Below are 12986 nucleotides of genomic sequence, written 5' to 3' on the forward strand. Positions count from 1 at the left end.
TTTATATTCAAGTTATATAAATTAGAAAAAAGCAGAATAAATGTCAATAAAAATATTGAGTACTGGACTTAAAGTGAAATTTGTGCTGTCCTCTGTAAACTGAATTGCTAATCTTTTTGCTAATAATAATACGCATTTCTATGTCTTAAATATTTTCTCTAATCTGTATTAATATTTTATTATTTTCCAACTTTCCCATTTGAAAATTGATACAGTAGGAATATAAAGTAGTTCAAAATGAAAATTAATATGAGCTATTTCATGAAATAAGACATTTTTGTTGAAAAAAAAAACCCAGTTCCTATATGCTTCAAATTTAAGTTATTTTGTAAACATGAAATAAGTTCAATCTGAAATAATATGCTGTAATTGCAATAATTTCAGGTAAATGTTTGGATTAAATTCGCTACTGCGATCATAATCCAAACCTTGTGCTCCTAATTAACTTATAATCTCGGGGATAAATGAAAACGCCCATATATATAATGAATTATCTTGGGAATAAGGACAATCCTTAAATATCTTATATCCTAGATAGCATTCTTTTGATAAAAAAATACAAACATATTCCTAATCGCATTAAAAACTCTGAATTAAAAAATGACAACGTTTCCAAAAGTTGTACCAAATTAAATAACTGGTTTTAATTAATTAGATATTATTGAGATTGAGGTCCTATAAGTGTCTTATGAGAATGAATAAACTCATAAAGGGTTCGATGCAAAATTATTTGTGTTTGGCGTCGTCTTCTACACATATGGAGAATTAAAACGCAAACGGAATTGCAAATACAGACGCTAACCACTATTATAAATTATTGAAATATTTTTTTCTCAAATTTTGCACAAGACGGCACCATGAATAAGGCATCAAAATTAAATTAATAATTTTGAAAATAAAAAGGTGATTGGTGTTATATATTATTAATAATAATTTGTGTCATTGAGAATATACGAAATTATTTACTACAGCTCAGCAGATAGCAAGACCACATCTATTACGAAATTTCATCTTTACAAACAGGAAATAAGTCAAGTTAAATTGAGTACATAGAAGATAGTGATATACATCTACAGACGTACTACATTTAATGATTTCATATGCACATTGTATCTATTTGCTGAACCAAGAACAAAACACAAGGAAATATGGAAATAAACTTTATTAAGAAAGTACAAATGAACATTAAATATCTTACAATCTTTTGATTTTGAGTTTATTATTTAATTCAATTTATAACATCTGTGATTTTTATATTTCCAAGTAAAACATTTTTTCTGTGGAATTTCAATAAAACAATTCCATGGCAGGCGAAACAGGCTTGCCCTGTAATTTGGCAGTTATGGCTATAAAATTAAAAAAATGAACAAATTAAAAAAAGTTCAATGTTTAAATGCATTTAATTGTCTTATACGCATCATTTACTATGTCAAAGGGAATAAAAGTGATTTTCAGATATAAATTTTACTACACATTAATTTTAAGATGATGGTTCTTATAAAATATCATACTAAAATAAACATAGCGACAAGGCAATGAGGGCATATATTTACCCTTGACGTCATCTTTAGGAAAAGCTGTTGAAATAAAAGTGTGTTTTCATCATTTTTTAAGAATAGGATACAATAAAGGGATGAAAAAAAATTGTACCACACAACGAGTACCATTTATTTTCACAAAATCAATGAGAATGGTTGGAGGTTGGGGCGAAAAAGAACATTACGATTCTAGTGGCACGTATTTTCACTACGTCACAAATTTCAATATTTGTAACTTGCATGCGTGATGAGATATTCAAATTTAAAAATAGTAAGAAACATTCTACAAAGCGGGTGATTATACCTAGAGCTGGTAAATGCAGTACGTAGTTAATTCTTGGGTTGTAGGATCTCAGTAAGAAACGCGTTTTAAAGTTAAAAATTTTTTTTAATTAAATATTAATGGAAATAAAAATAATTTCTGAATTAATTCGATGATATTTCAATATCAAAAACGTTTCTATAAAACTTTTCACTGTTATGCCAGTTTTATTTAAATACAATATATTTGCTGTAATTTTAAAATTATTTTTAAATTTATTTCACAACACTGCTTTTTAGCGTTTTAGTCACTGGATTTGATGATTTTTGCAATAATATTTAATATATTTTCTTTTTTGCTTGGTAGAGTCGTGTAATAAAAAGAATGCTTTTAAGAATCTATATCTGTAGTTATAATAAAAACTGTGTGTGCATGTTGGAACTCTACACACCACGCAGTTTGATTTTCAGCTACCAAATTTGGCACATGCATAGCTTGGGGGAGAAAAATTTGCATCTCAGAGCGATTATTAATTTTTTTTAAAAATTAGAACTTTAATTAAAAATTAAGCAAATTTTCGGCGAAAACTTTCGAACATAACGAACTTTTTTTCGGGATAATTTCCGAAAATATTATCGCGCAAATAAGATTTAAAATCAAGTTAAATTTCCAAAAATTATCTTTTTAATGATATCAGTATTTTCACTAATAAATTAAGTTCTATTTTCAATGAATTTTTTTTAAAAAAATGTAATTATATTTTCCAACAATTTATTTCTCACAAAATAAAAATAAAATTTATCCTAAAATTTTCCCTGCACATTTCACGTGCATGGGAAATAACTCACTTTTTTCGGTGTTTTGCCTCGGATTGATAAAAGCGCAATTAAAAATTGTTAGCTTTTATTGGAAATTAAAGCTAGAAAGGTATTTTCAGCACGTATCTGTACGAAATGATATAAATATGAATTATATAATATCTAAAAAAATGCAAGTAACATTTTCTGTTATTTTTTACAATATCTATATTATTAATTCACTAAATCAGTTTTATTTCAGGTAAACATGGTTCAATATATATAAGATATCCACTCAAATCAGAGTCCAACAGCTATTTTGTAAACCTTTAATAATAAACATACATCAGCTTTTCTTCTATCAATTGAAATAAATATTTGTTTATTTTTAAATAACGATGACATAAAAAATTCAATTATATTATTTGGTTGCGCATTTTTTTTTTCAAATAATAAGATTTATGTGGATTTGTAGGAACTCCAACCAAGCAGCTGCGGAAGGTAAATTGTGCTATCAGTTAAGTGAAAAAGTTATACGAACACTTTTTTAAAATTTTTAATTCTTTTAAACTGTGATAGGAATGACTAGATGACAAAAAGCATGAAATACCTGTCAGTTTTGCTTGCATACACATATTATGCATCCGTCATCATTCCTTTTCTTATCACAGAAGTCTGGGCAATCATCAGGTGGGCATTCTGCAATAATAATTATTATTATTATAATAAAAAATCGTCAAATTAGTGATATTAACCAAGACAGAACCATTAGATTTAAAATTTCAAATTGCTGTCAGTTGACTGAGATTACATTGTCGAAATTCTGTTATTCGTACTTTCAGACCACACCAGCGAGAAAAAGATTGGGGAATTCCTTTGTATCTTCGGATTTAAGTCTCAATAACGTTCGAAAGTAATTAAATGGATAATGCAGCGACACGTGATGGGTATTGTGTTACCAAAGAGTTTTATGTGTAGATATAACTGGTGTTCTCCCAATGTAATTTATATTTGGGAGGCCATTTGTAAATAAGTTGCCATTTTGTAAGCAACATATTGAACAGAGAAATATTCTATCGATTAATAAAAATTAGAAAGTAAACATAATTTTGATTTTTTTAATGCTGCCGCAGAGATATTGTATGTCCCAGAATTCCAGAGTTTTTTATCCTATGCCTATGTATGAAATGGAAACGAAACTAAGCGCGATTACAGATTCCTGACCGCTTTTAAGACCACCTGTTCAATGCATCATATTTTTATATTCTTTGTTTGTTTTCTGACATTAAACTTGTGTATCGCACCATTTGAGACATCCATATTTAAATGGTACAACTAATAATATTATTACGTTCGATTTCTGACTTTTTACTGAGATGACATTTAGTGTTTTGCGTTATATTGTTAGACTCAGTCAATCAGCATCATTTCGACCATAAATTCTCCAACAAAAAACATCTGTATGATGCATCACGCAGGGCACATTGCTTATATGTCTCCCATCGAGGTATTTATTTTCCTAGTGATTATAGTAATGATGTGGATTTGAATGACCCACACTCCTATAATGGAATGTGCCTTTTCTAAGAGAATGCGGTCTGCAGATCATGATGGCCAATAAAATTCCTCAGTTCAATGTAACTACTGTGACGACGATTTATTAAGTAAACCTACTGGAATGCCTGAATACCCAGAATATCTTTTGCAAGGCAGGATTAAGTCATTTACGGTAATCTTTGTGGTATCATATAATAAGATCGTGGAATCTTGTTTCGTCTTGGCCATCTTTTCTTGCCTCATGTGGCATATTGTTCAATTCAAAATGTTCTTTCATTTCGAAGAATTTGGGCTATATATTCTGGAACAATTCTATGTTTGTGGTAACATGCCTATTTTCAACTGAATTCAAATTGAAAGTAAAACTCAAAGGCAGTTGCGTCTCCTGACACATTCCCAAATAAGCCTTTCCTTTCATTATAATAATTAAGGGACTTTGGATATGGTTGTGAATCCCAATTTGTTCATATTATATTTTGGAAATTTCGCATTGGAATATTTTAGGCATTGTAGTAGAACGAGGAAAATCAAATCTGCATTTCAGATTTTTCAATATATTTTTTGTCAAACCAAAATTTGACATGGAAGAACAATTTTTTGTAACAAAATAACATACTGAATTTCCTTCATTTAAATTCCAGCTGTTTTTGAGTTTCCGCGTTTACATAGAAGTAATAGTAAGAACCCACAGATAACCAATCTTTTAAGCGAACTTTTCCAACAAAATGTTTTTACAAAATTTGATTTTTATAATATACACATGTTAATTTATAAAAGTATATTACATTTTGTTTATTTAAGTCTGCGTTTTTTGTTATTACGAATGCGAATATACGCATACAAGCAAACAAAAGACTAAACTCTAGATGGAATTTATTCAAAATTTGACAAATATTTACAATTCAGAAGCTAAATTAGTCATCATATTTTATTTTTTAGCGCTTTAAGTTTTCTAGATATCGTTTTCACTTTTAACAACCAAACAAGCTGACCTTTTAATAAATTCGATTTCATTTAAAATTTTGATCTACAGATCTTTGAATCTACAAATTTATTATAGAGATAGAATAAAAATTTCAATCGCCTAACTCTGTTTTTTTGAGTTACAGTGTTTATCGACATAATTCATTAAATGTTTTTTTTTTTTCGATTGGAACAAAAAAAAAAAAAAAAATTGTCAAAATCTCAAGTTCTAATCTTCTATTATTATAACACTTTTTCTTTATATCCTTCGCTTACTTGAAAATAAAAAATTAGAATAATTATTTTAAAATATTTAATAAAGAATTAAATATTATTGGGTAATTTATGAAATACTATTTCATGACAAACGTGGAATCTTATCTTAAAGTGAAATAAGATTGTTCTCCAATAAAAATTATTGAACCGTAACAGAAAATAAGATGGCAAATTATTTCATTGAAGAAATCAAAACTCTTTATTGAATGAGAAATGCGAGAATACTTACGAGCGCTTGCACTTTGGAATAAAGCGCAGGCTACTATGGCCCACAGCATGAGCAAAGCGTAGAAGAACTTCATTTTTGCTTCAGGAATGGAAGTTGGTGGCAAAACCTTACTGCTGGCGATTTTTCAACTGAATTTATACATTTCAATAAGCGACTGTTCGTTGACGTCAGTAGGATTTTATAATCAGGAATAAAAAATAAAAGAGCGCGTGTCTGTCACGATAATTTTCAGAGTTTGAAAATTTGCATAAAATTTTTATTTCAGTGATTAATTGGGCACACCGAACAGGTGTTCATACGTTGTTGAAACGTATCGTGTGCCTTTTTTAGAAAGCATTCAATGTTAAGAGATATTACGCAACGATTCAGCTTGAAAACTGTGAAATAATGCAAAATTATATTCGGTTTCTGTTCATTGAATTGAATTAGCCCCATTTTTTGAAATGGGATAAGTTTGCTAAAGATAAAAAATAAATAAAATAAGCCACCTTCGCGAACTTGCTTGTTCGAACAGATTGACTTTTTAGGCTTTAAACTATTAATATAGAACACATTTAAGAAATATATCAATTTGATATCTGATAAGATTGAAAAACATGAATTTATTAGACTCAATCTATTACAAATAACTTCGTGTACGAAAAAAAATTGTATATACTATGAAATAAAACTCGAAATGAGAATTCCACTTAAGAGTTAATGTCTAAATAAAGCATTCCTTTTTTAAATCTTAAATATTAATATTGGCAATAACACGTGGTTGAATTTTTTGATAGATGAGTTTGAATTTCGTCATAACTATAAAAAAATTGTCGCAGATTCCGCTTAAATTAATTTTTTTTTTAAAAAAATTATTGAAAATAAAAATTGTTCTGAAATAAAATTGATATAATTAATAAGATATTTTTTTCAGCTTTAAGGTAATGTGAAAAATAATTCTTATGAGAATAGTTTTTGGGAGATATGTAATATCAATTTCCAGAAGTAAAGGCTTAGCAATTATCATAAATCTATCTATCGCATTTTTGAGCTCGATTAAACTTTGTATTTGAAGTCAGATTTTATCCTCTTTATTTCTTTTACGTCTTTTTTCCTTTGATTGAACGATGGTTTAGTTGATCCTACGACCTGGTAACGCTAATAATATTTTGAAATTCTATTAATTAACTAAACGAAGCATGAAATAAAATGTAGCCATAATAGAATTCAATGAAGCATTCATAAATGTTAATACGATGATTTGTTTACCTTTGCAATTATCATATGACTTGAATCAGGAACGATTTCTGCGCTGCGGATGTTACTGTTTTATAATATTGATTGCTTTGTATTACTTAAAAGTTTGGAAATAGAATATCAAAATACGGTATGCACAAACTACTTTATGAGAATACGTACATATATTATCCATATTTAAACCAGTGGGCATGGTCTCCCTAAAATTTTCTCGCATTCTCTCTAATACACTTGTCATGTCAAAGAACACCTTAGATGGCACTGCTGTACAACAGTTACGAAATATATAACTTTTGGCATGAATGAAATAATTTTACTGAATTTATCACGTGATCCTTGGCGACTTTTTATGGCAATTGATTTTTGACATGCTGTTAACAGTATCCAAAAATCGAATTTGTGCTTTAGACACTTTTTTCTTAACCGATTGGAATAGATGTATATACGTATGTATACATGTGTATTTGATACAAAACTGAACTTGTAGTCGAAAAATTCTGAATCAGATATCATATATTTGTTTTTGAGTTATCGCGTTCACGTGCTTCTGAAAGTACAGACCGACATAAAATCAACCCACTGTTGGATATAGCTCAGAATTTGACAGGCGATCACATTATAGATATTAAATATGTGTACCAAATCTTATCTGTCTATCTAGCTCTTTTCATTTTGCAGTTATCGTGTTAACGTTTCTCCAAATAGCCGGGCAGACGAACTTCTTTTGAACAGATTTATTAAAAATTTAATAGATATCTGCACATTTGGTGTAAAGACCGAATACCAAATTTCAACCGTCTGGATCAAAACACTGTTGAGTTATCTTTGTAACAGACAGATGGACATTTTCCAAAAATGTATTTTTTGAACTCAGGAACGTCTAAAATATGGCGATTCGTCAAAATTTCATGTTTGGCGATTTCTATATTTTCTCTGTTTTGCGCATACGAGAAAGTAAAAAGGTAAGTAAAAATAATTGATAATAGAAATTTTTTTTAAGATACGGCATTAGGCTTTTGTGCTGTTTTACCATTAAATAGCAATAGGAGAAACTTGGTAGGAATTTATAACCTTCATTCCATATAAAGTGTTATATAAAAGGACTTAACACTGTTGGTGTAAAATGACACATACTATAACAAGCAGATTGTAAGAATAATGGGAAAAGAAAAGAATGAGAAGGATTAATTTTTTTTATAAATTCAGAAAGAATACACTTAGAAAAATCTACTATTAAGGAATTTTTAATTTATAAATAAGAATTTGTACCATAAGTAAGCAACGACAGTGTAAGCAATAAATAAGCTTTTCTTTTACTACAACATTTATGAAAAATGTATTGTTTGATCTCTTTGATTTCTTACCTAAATTGCCTTATTCACTTCCTAATCATTATAATAACATATGGTCTTTACAATTTTCTTGTAAATGATTTTTTTTATCATTAGTGATTTTCTGTTTATCAGTAGAACCCTTACGCCAGTTAGAAGACCAGGTAAAGCTTCTGGGAAAAGTTAACACGCATTTGACAGTCGCAATCAGAAAGATCTTTTTATTTTTGTTATTAATTTGGGCCAACAGTTGGGACAAATACCTGGTTTAAAAAATTTGATAGTCTCATTGTTTTAGGAATACTAAGAGGAAATAGAGAAATGCTGAAATACTAGAGATTCTCTTAAAAAGTTAAGAAAAATCCCTACCCTTGCAGAAATTCTAATGACAGTTGATGTTCTTAAGAAGTTGATAAATAAAATATGTTCCCTCTAAAGGGATGGTCATTAGACAAATGTGTACTCACAGATCATTTTGGAGTTCCCAGAAAACCTCTTTCGTCAAATTTGCCTGGGAGAGCGTCTCTAACACACAAAGCATGCGCCGTAGGTATACAATCAATCACACTTGATGAAAGCGGGAAGGGGGTTCGCAGTGACATCCAAACAAATTCAATGGTCCTGCAGTTTTGCTGAACCGAATTTGGGCCTTACAGCATTTATAAAGTTAATGGAAATGTGTCTTGTCTCCTAACTTCAAGGGTTCTGTCTTCGGTTACATGCATGCCCTGCATAAAAAAGATTAAAATAATTGTTTAAAAATGAATATGAAATGTCGCCTCTTTTAGTATTTTATTTTAATCTTTATTATGCAGACATATATTTACATTATATATTTTTCCTTTTTAGTTTTTCCACTTTGTCTTTATTCTTTTTGCTTTTCTGTCGTTCATATTAAAATGAACTCTAGACTTTACTTTTTTTAAAACACTAGACTTTATTTTTTACAGAAATTAGAATTTAGAACACTTTTTAGAACACTAGAATTTAGTTTTACAAATTATAACGTCATTTTATTTCACCTGAATTACTTAAGAATTGGTAAATATAAAAGTTTTTTTATTATTCTTTATTACTAACTATTTATTACAATGTATAATAAGGAATAATAAACTATTTATTACAATAATTATTGTTGACTGCATTGTATAAAAGTCTTATGAAGAGTTTTGTAGTCTTTGGTGATCAGCCATTCATTGAGATGAATAGTCACTAAAATCTTCAAATAAATACTTTATGCAACTTGGTCTGAATTGCTGCTTCAAGTTTCAAATTTTGATAATGCAACTCGCACTATTTTAGAAGTCTTAATCGATTCATTTAATTGTAATTTGAATACCTCAATTTTTCTGTTATTTCCCTTAAAATGTGAAAATTTATTTGAAACAGCAGTGATTAAATTTCATTTAATACAAAAATTCATTTGATGAAAGGAAACATGCTTTTAAAAGTGTGAGTACAGAAAATAGAATCTTTAAGCATTGAATTCCACAGAATATATTTTTATGATTTATATAATGTATCAAAAAGTTGTTCAATAAAAATTTCTCTATTTCATTATAAAATTCTGTTTACTGTATTAAGAAAGAATTTATTAAATATCGTTCATAGTACCTAGGGTTTGGATTAAAATTAAAAATTCGCAATTCGTGATAACGATTATGATATTCATTTAATTTATTATGATGTAAAAAAATTTATATTGTATTTTGTCGCGGAAAAAAGCTAAAATTTCGGATAATTTTTCATCACTTGGAATTATAATTAAAATTTCAAAACAATCGCTCCGAAGTTTACATTTCTTACTTCAATTTATATATGTGTCTAATTTGGCAGCTCTAGGCCAAACGATCTAGTCTGTAGAAAGCCAATACAGACACATGCGCAGACGTATATACATACATACTAACATTCATTTTATTATAATAAGTATATGATTTAATAATGCAAATTAAAAATATTTAATCAACTAATTATGTAAATTTTACGCCATAGAAAAATTCTTTCATAATAATACATATATATTTAATTCTTATATAAGTGGTATTAAATATAAGAACACCTGCCTTATATCATATGGCGAGCGGGTGCTTTCGTTTTTTACCTGGTAACTACTAACCAATTAGAAGAAATGAGTCTTCCTTCGTCTGAAATATCTTTTTAATATGAGCTTCACCTTGTTCTGCCTACCTCAACCTACCAATCTGAGAAAATAATTTGTATGGCACTCACCTGGAATTTACTACTGTGTATTTGTCATTTCTTTTAATGACTTTTTTTTAGTAAACTACCTTTTTGAGTGTTTTGCTTTCTCTTGTACGTAGTATAGAGAAAGTATAATAACCATAAAAGAATTCCGATTCGAGATTTTGACGAACTTCCATGATTTAGACATACCCGAGTTCGAAAAATACATTTTTGAAAAACGTCTGTCCGTCTGTGTTACGAAGATAATTCAAAAATGCTTTGAGCAATACGTTTGTAATTTGGTGTGCGGTCTTTGTACCTAATTTGCAGATTTGTATCTCTTTTTAAAATCTGTTCCAAGGAAGTGGGTCTGTCCGTCTGTTTGAATATAAGGTAACGCAATAACTGCAAAACGAAGAGAGATAAGATTCGATACGCTGGTTTAAGATCTATATTGGTGACAACTGGCAAATTTTGAGCCAAATCCAATATCGGGTTGATTGTTTGTTGGTCTGTACTTTTAAACATGTAAATGCGATAGTTCAAAAACTCAGTGCCCTAAATATATTAAATATGGTATGGGATTTTGTGTCAAATCTTTGTTCCAATCGGTTGAGAAAAACGTGTCTAAAGCATGAGTTCTATTTTTGGATAGTACTAGCCTCATTCCAGCGAATAATCGCCAAACCCTCGTGAAGGATCACAGAATAGACTCAGTGAAAGCGGTAAATTCACGCCAAATGTAAATATTTCGTACGCCAGTGTCAATGCATTCTATAACAGAAATTCATAAGAGAGTATGCGAGAAAGTTTCGGGGATTGCACTCGCGCTTATTTTTAATTCGAAATTGGCAAAGCGGTTTCATGAAATGTTTGCGTAAAATTATCATTTTTATGCAATTTACTGAAATACTGCAAAAAGTGTATGTTACAGTTCGTTCAGGATCGTTTTCAAATTGCCCCATTACTTCGAATTAGGGATTGCAATATCGGTCCAAAAGTTCAATACCGGTATTCGGTATTTTTTAGATCTTGATACCGGTTTTAATACCGGTAGTAGAAATTGTAGGAAAAGAAAGAAAACGCAGGTGTTTCTTTGTTTTATTTACCAGTTTTATTAGTAGGTGTAAATAAAACAAAGAAATAATTTGTAACTTATAAATTATAACAGTATATAAAGAATCAGTAAAAAAGTAAGGAAGCATTTTATTTATTAAAAGTGTAAATATCACTATTCAGTCTGTGGTACTATTACAAATTTTTGAAATGTGATCTTAAAAAACATAATGCATCCATTGTACTATCATTAAGCCTGGAACGTAATTTTGTGTAAAAATGACCAACTGTCGAAAACGCTCTTTCGGCATCTACGCTAGTTGGTGGTACTGTTAGCAATGCGCGATATACTTTTTCCAAGTATTTACCTCTAAATCCTTCATATTCAAATAAATCGATTTCTCATCGGATGGTTTTAGATATAACTGATTTCTGTATTGTATTTTGATCTGTAATTTTTTATTTATCGCTAATTCTAATGTTTGTTCAAGAGGCAATTCCTTTTCATTATCGACATTAGTGTCATCGTAATCTTCGATAACTGTACCGAATTCTTCTGAATGTGAATAGGTTTGTGGGTAAAACATTTTAAAATTTACTATAACCAATTCAAATCCGATGAAGTTTAGTCTCTTTTATTCTTTTTCATTTTCATTTTTAAAATCATTATAATTATGAAATGCCGTAAGACATTTTCTATTTTGGTATACCTTTATTCTGTGCAACTTTTCAATGTAATATATAATTCTTCAGATAGTGATATGTGCTGTTCTTTCTGACTGCATTTTATTTTAACTCAAAATTTCGCATTGATATGTGAAGCCAAAAGTGATAAAAAAAGCTTTCAGGAATTTACATAAATCATTTAATATTACATAAATTTATATAATGTCATTAAATATTGTGACCAAGAAGCAGGAAACGGGGAATTAAAATATTCCTGAAAAAATTTAATTTTAATATAAAAAAAGATCATCATTATTTTGTAAAAAAGCAATTACCAAATTTTAAGAACAGAAATTTTTCATTTATTCTTCATAATTTAATGTTTATGTCCCTTATCTATACTTATTTATAAAGCTCAATGTGTGTATGTGTGTTGGCGCTCTACAGAAAAGACCATTTTATCTACAGCTACCAAATTTGGTACATGTATACCTTGGAGGTCAGGAATGTGCACCTGGGGTTTCTTTTTTGAATTTTTAATTAGAATTTTAATTATTAATTAAAAACTAACTTTCCCACCAAAAAAATCTTTTCATTTTCACCACCGCCAAATGAGTAAGGGTTCAGTTTTTTTTCCCAACAGTAATGAGGCTAGGCTTAAGATTTTTCGGCTGATTATTTCAAATGATTCTGTTTATTTTCTTAATGTTTGATGCATTTAAAATTAAACATTGTTAATGAATCGATCTTTCAGATTCATTCTGAAGTACTTTTGAATTAAAATAAAACAGAATAAAGGAAATTAAAAATTTCTAATCTGCATAGCGTTACCCCAACTGGCGTAGAAAAACTCACGCATTTGCGTTACCGTAACTGGCTTTGAAAATT

General features: G+C 29.1%; 1 long non-coding RNA gene across 1 annotated transcript; it reads right to left on the bottom strand.

Moving 5' to 3' along the window:
- Positions 1–1147: 1147 nt before the first annotated feature.
- Positions 1148–5780, bottom strand: LOC129983605 (uncharacterized). Its single transcript, XR_008785426.1, has 3 exons — positions 5623–5780; positions 3208–3296; positions 1148–1346 (listed from the first exon to the last, which is right to left on the bottom strand). It is a non-coding gene; the product is annotated as an uncharacterized LOC129983605 (long non-coding RNA).
- Between the last annotated feature and the right edge of the window lie 7206 nt (positions 5781–12986).

Source organism: Argiope bruennichi, chromosome 9 (genome assembly GCF_947563725.1).
Source record: "Argiope bruennichi chromosome 9, qqArgBrue1.1, whole genome shotgun sequence".
NCBI lineage: Eukaryota > Metazoa > Arthropoda > Arachnida > Araneae > Araneidae > Argiope > Argiope bruennichi.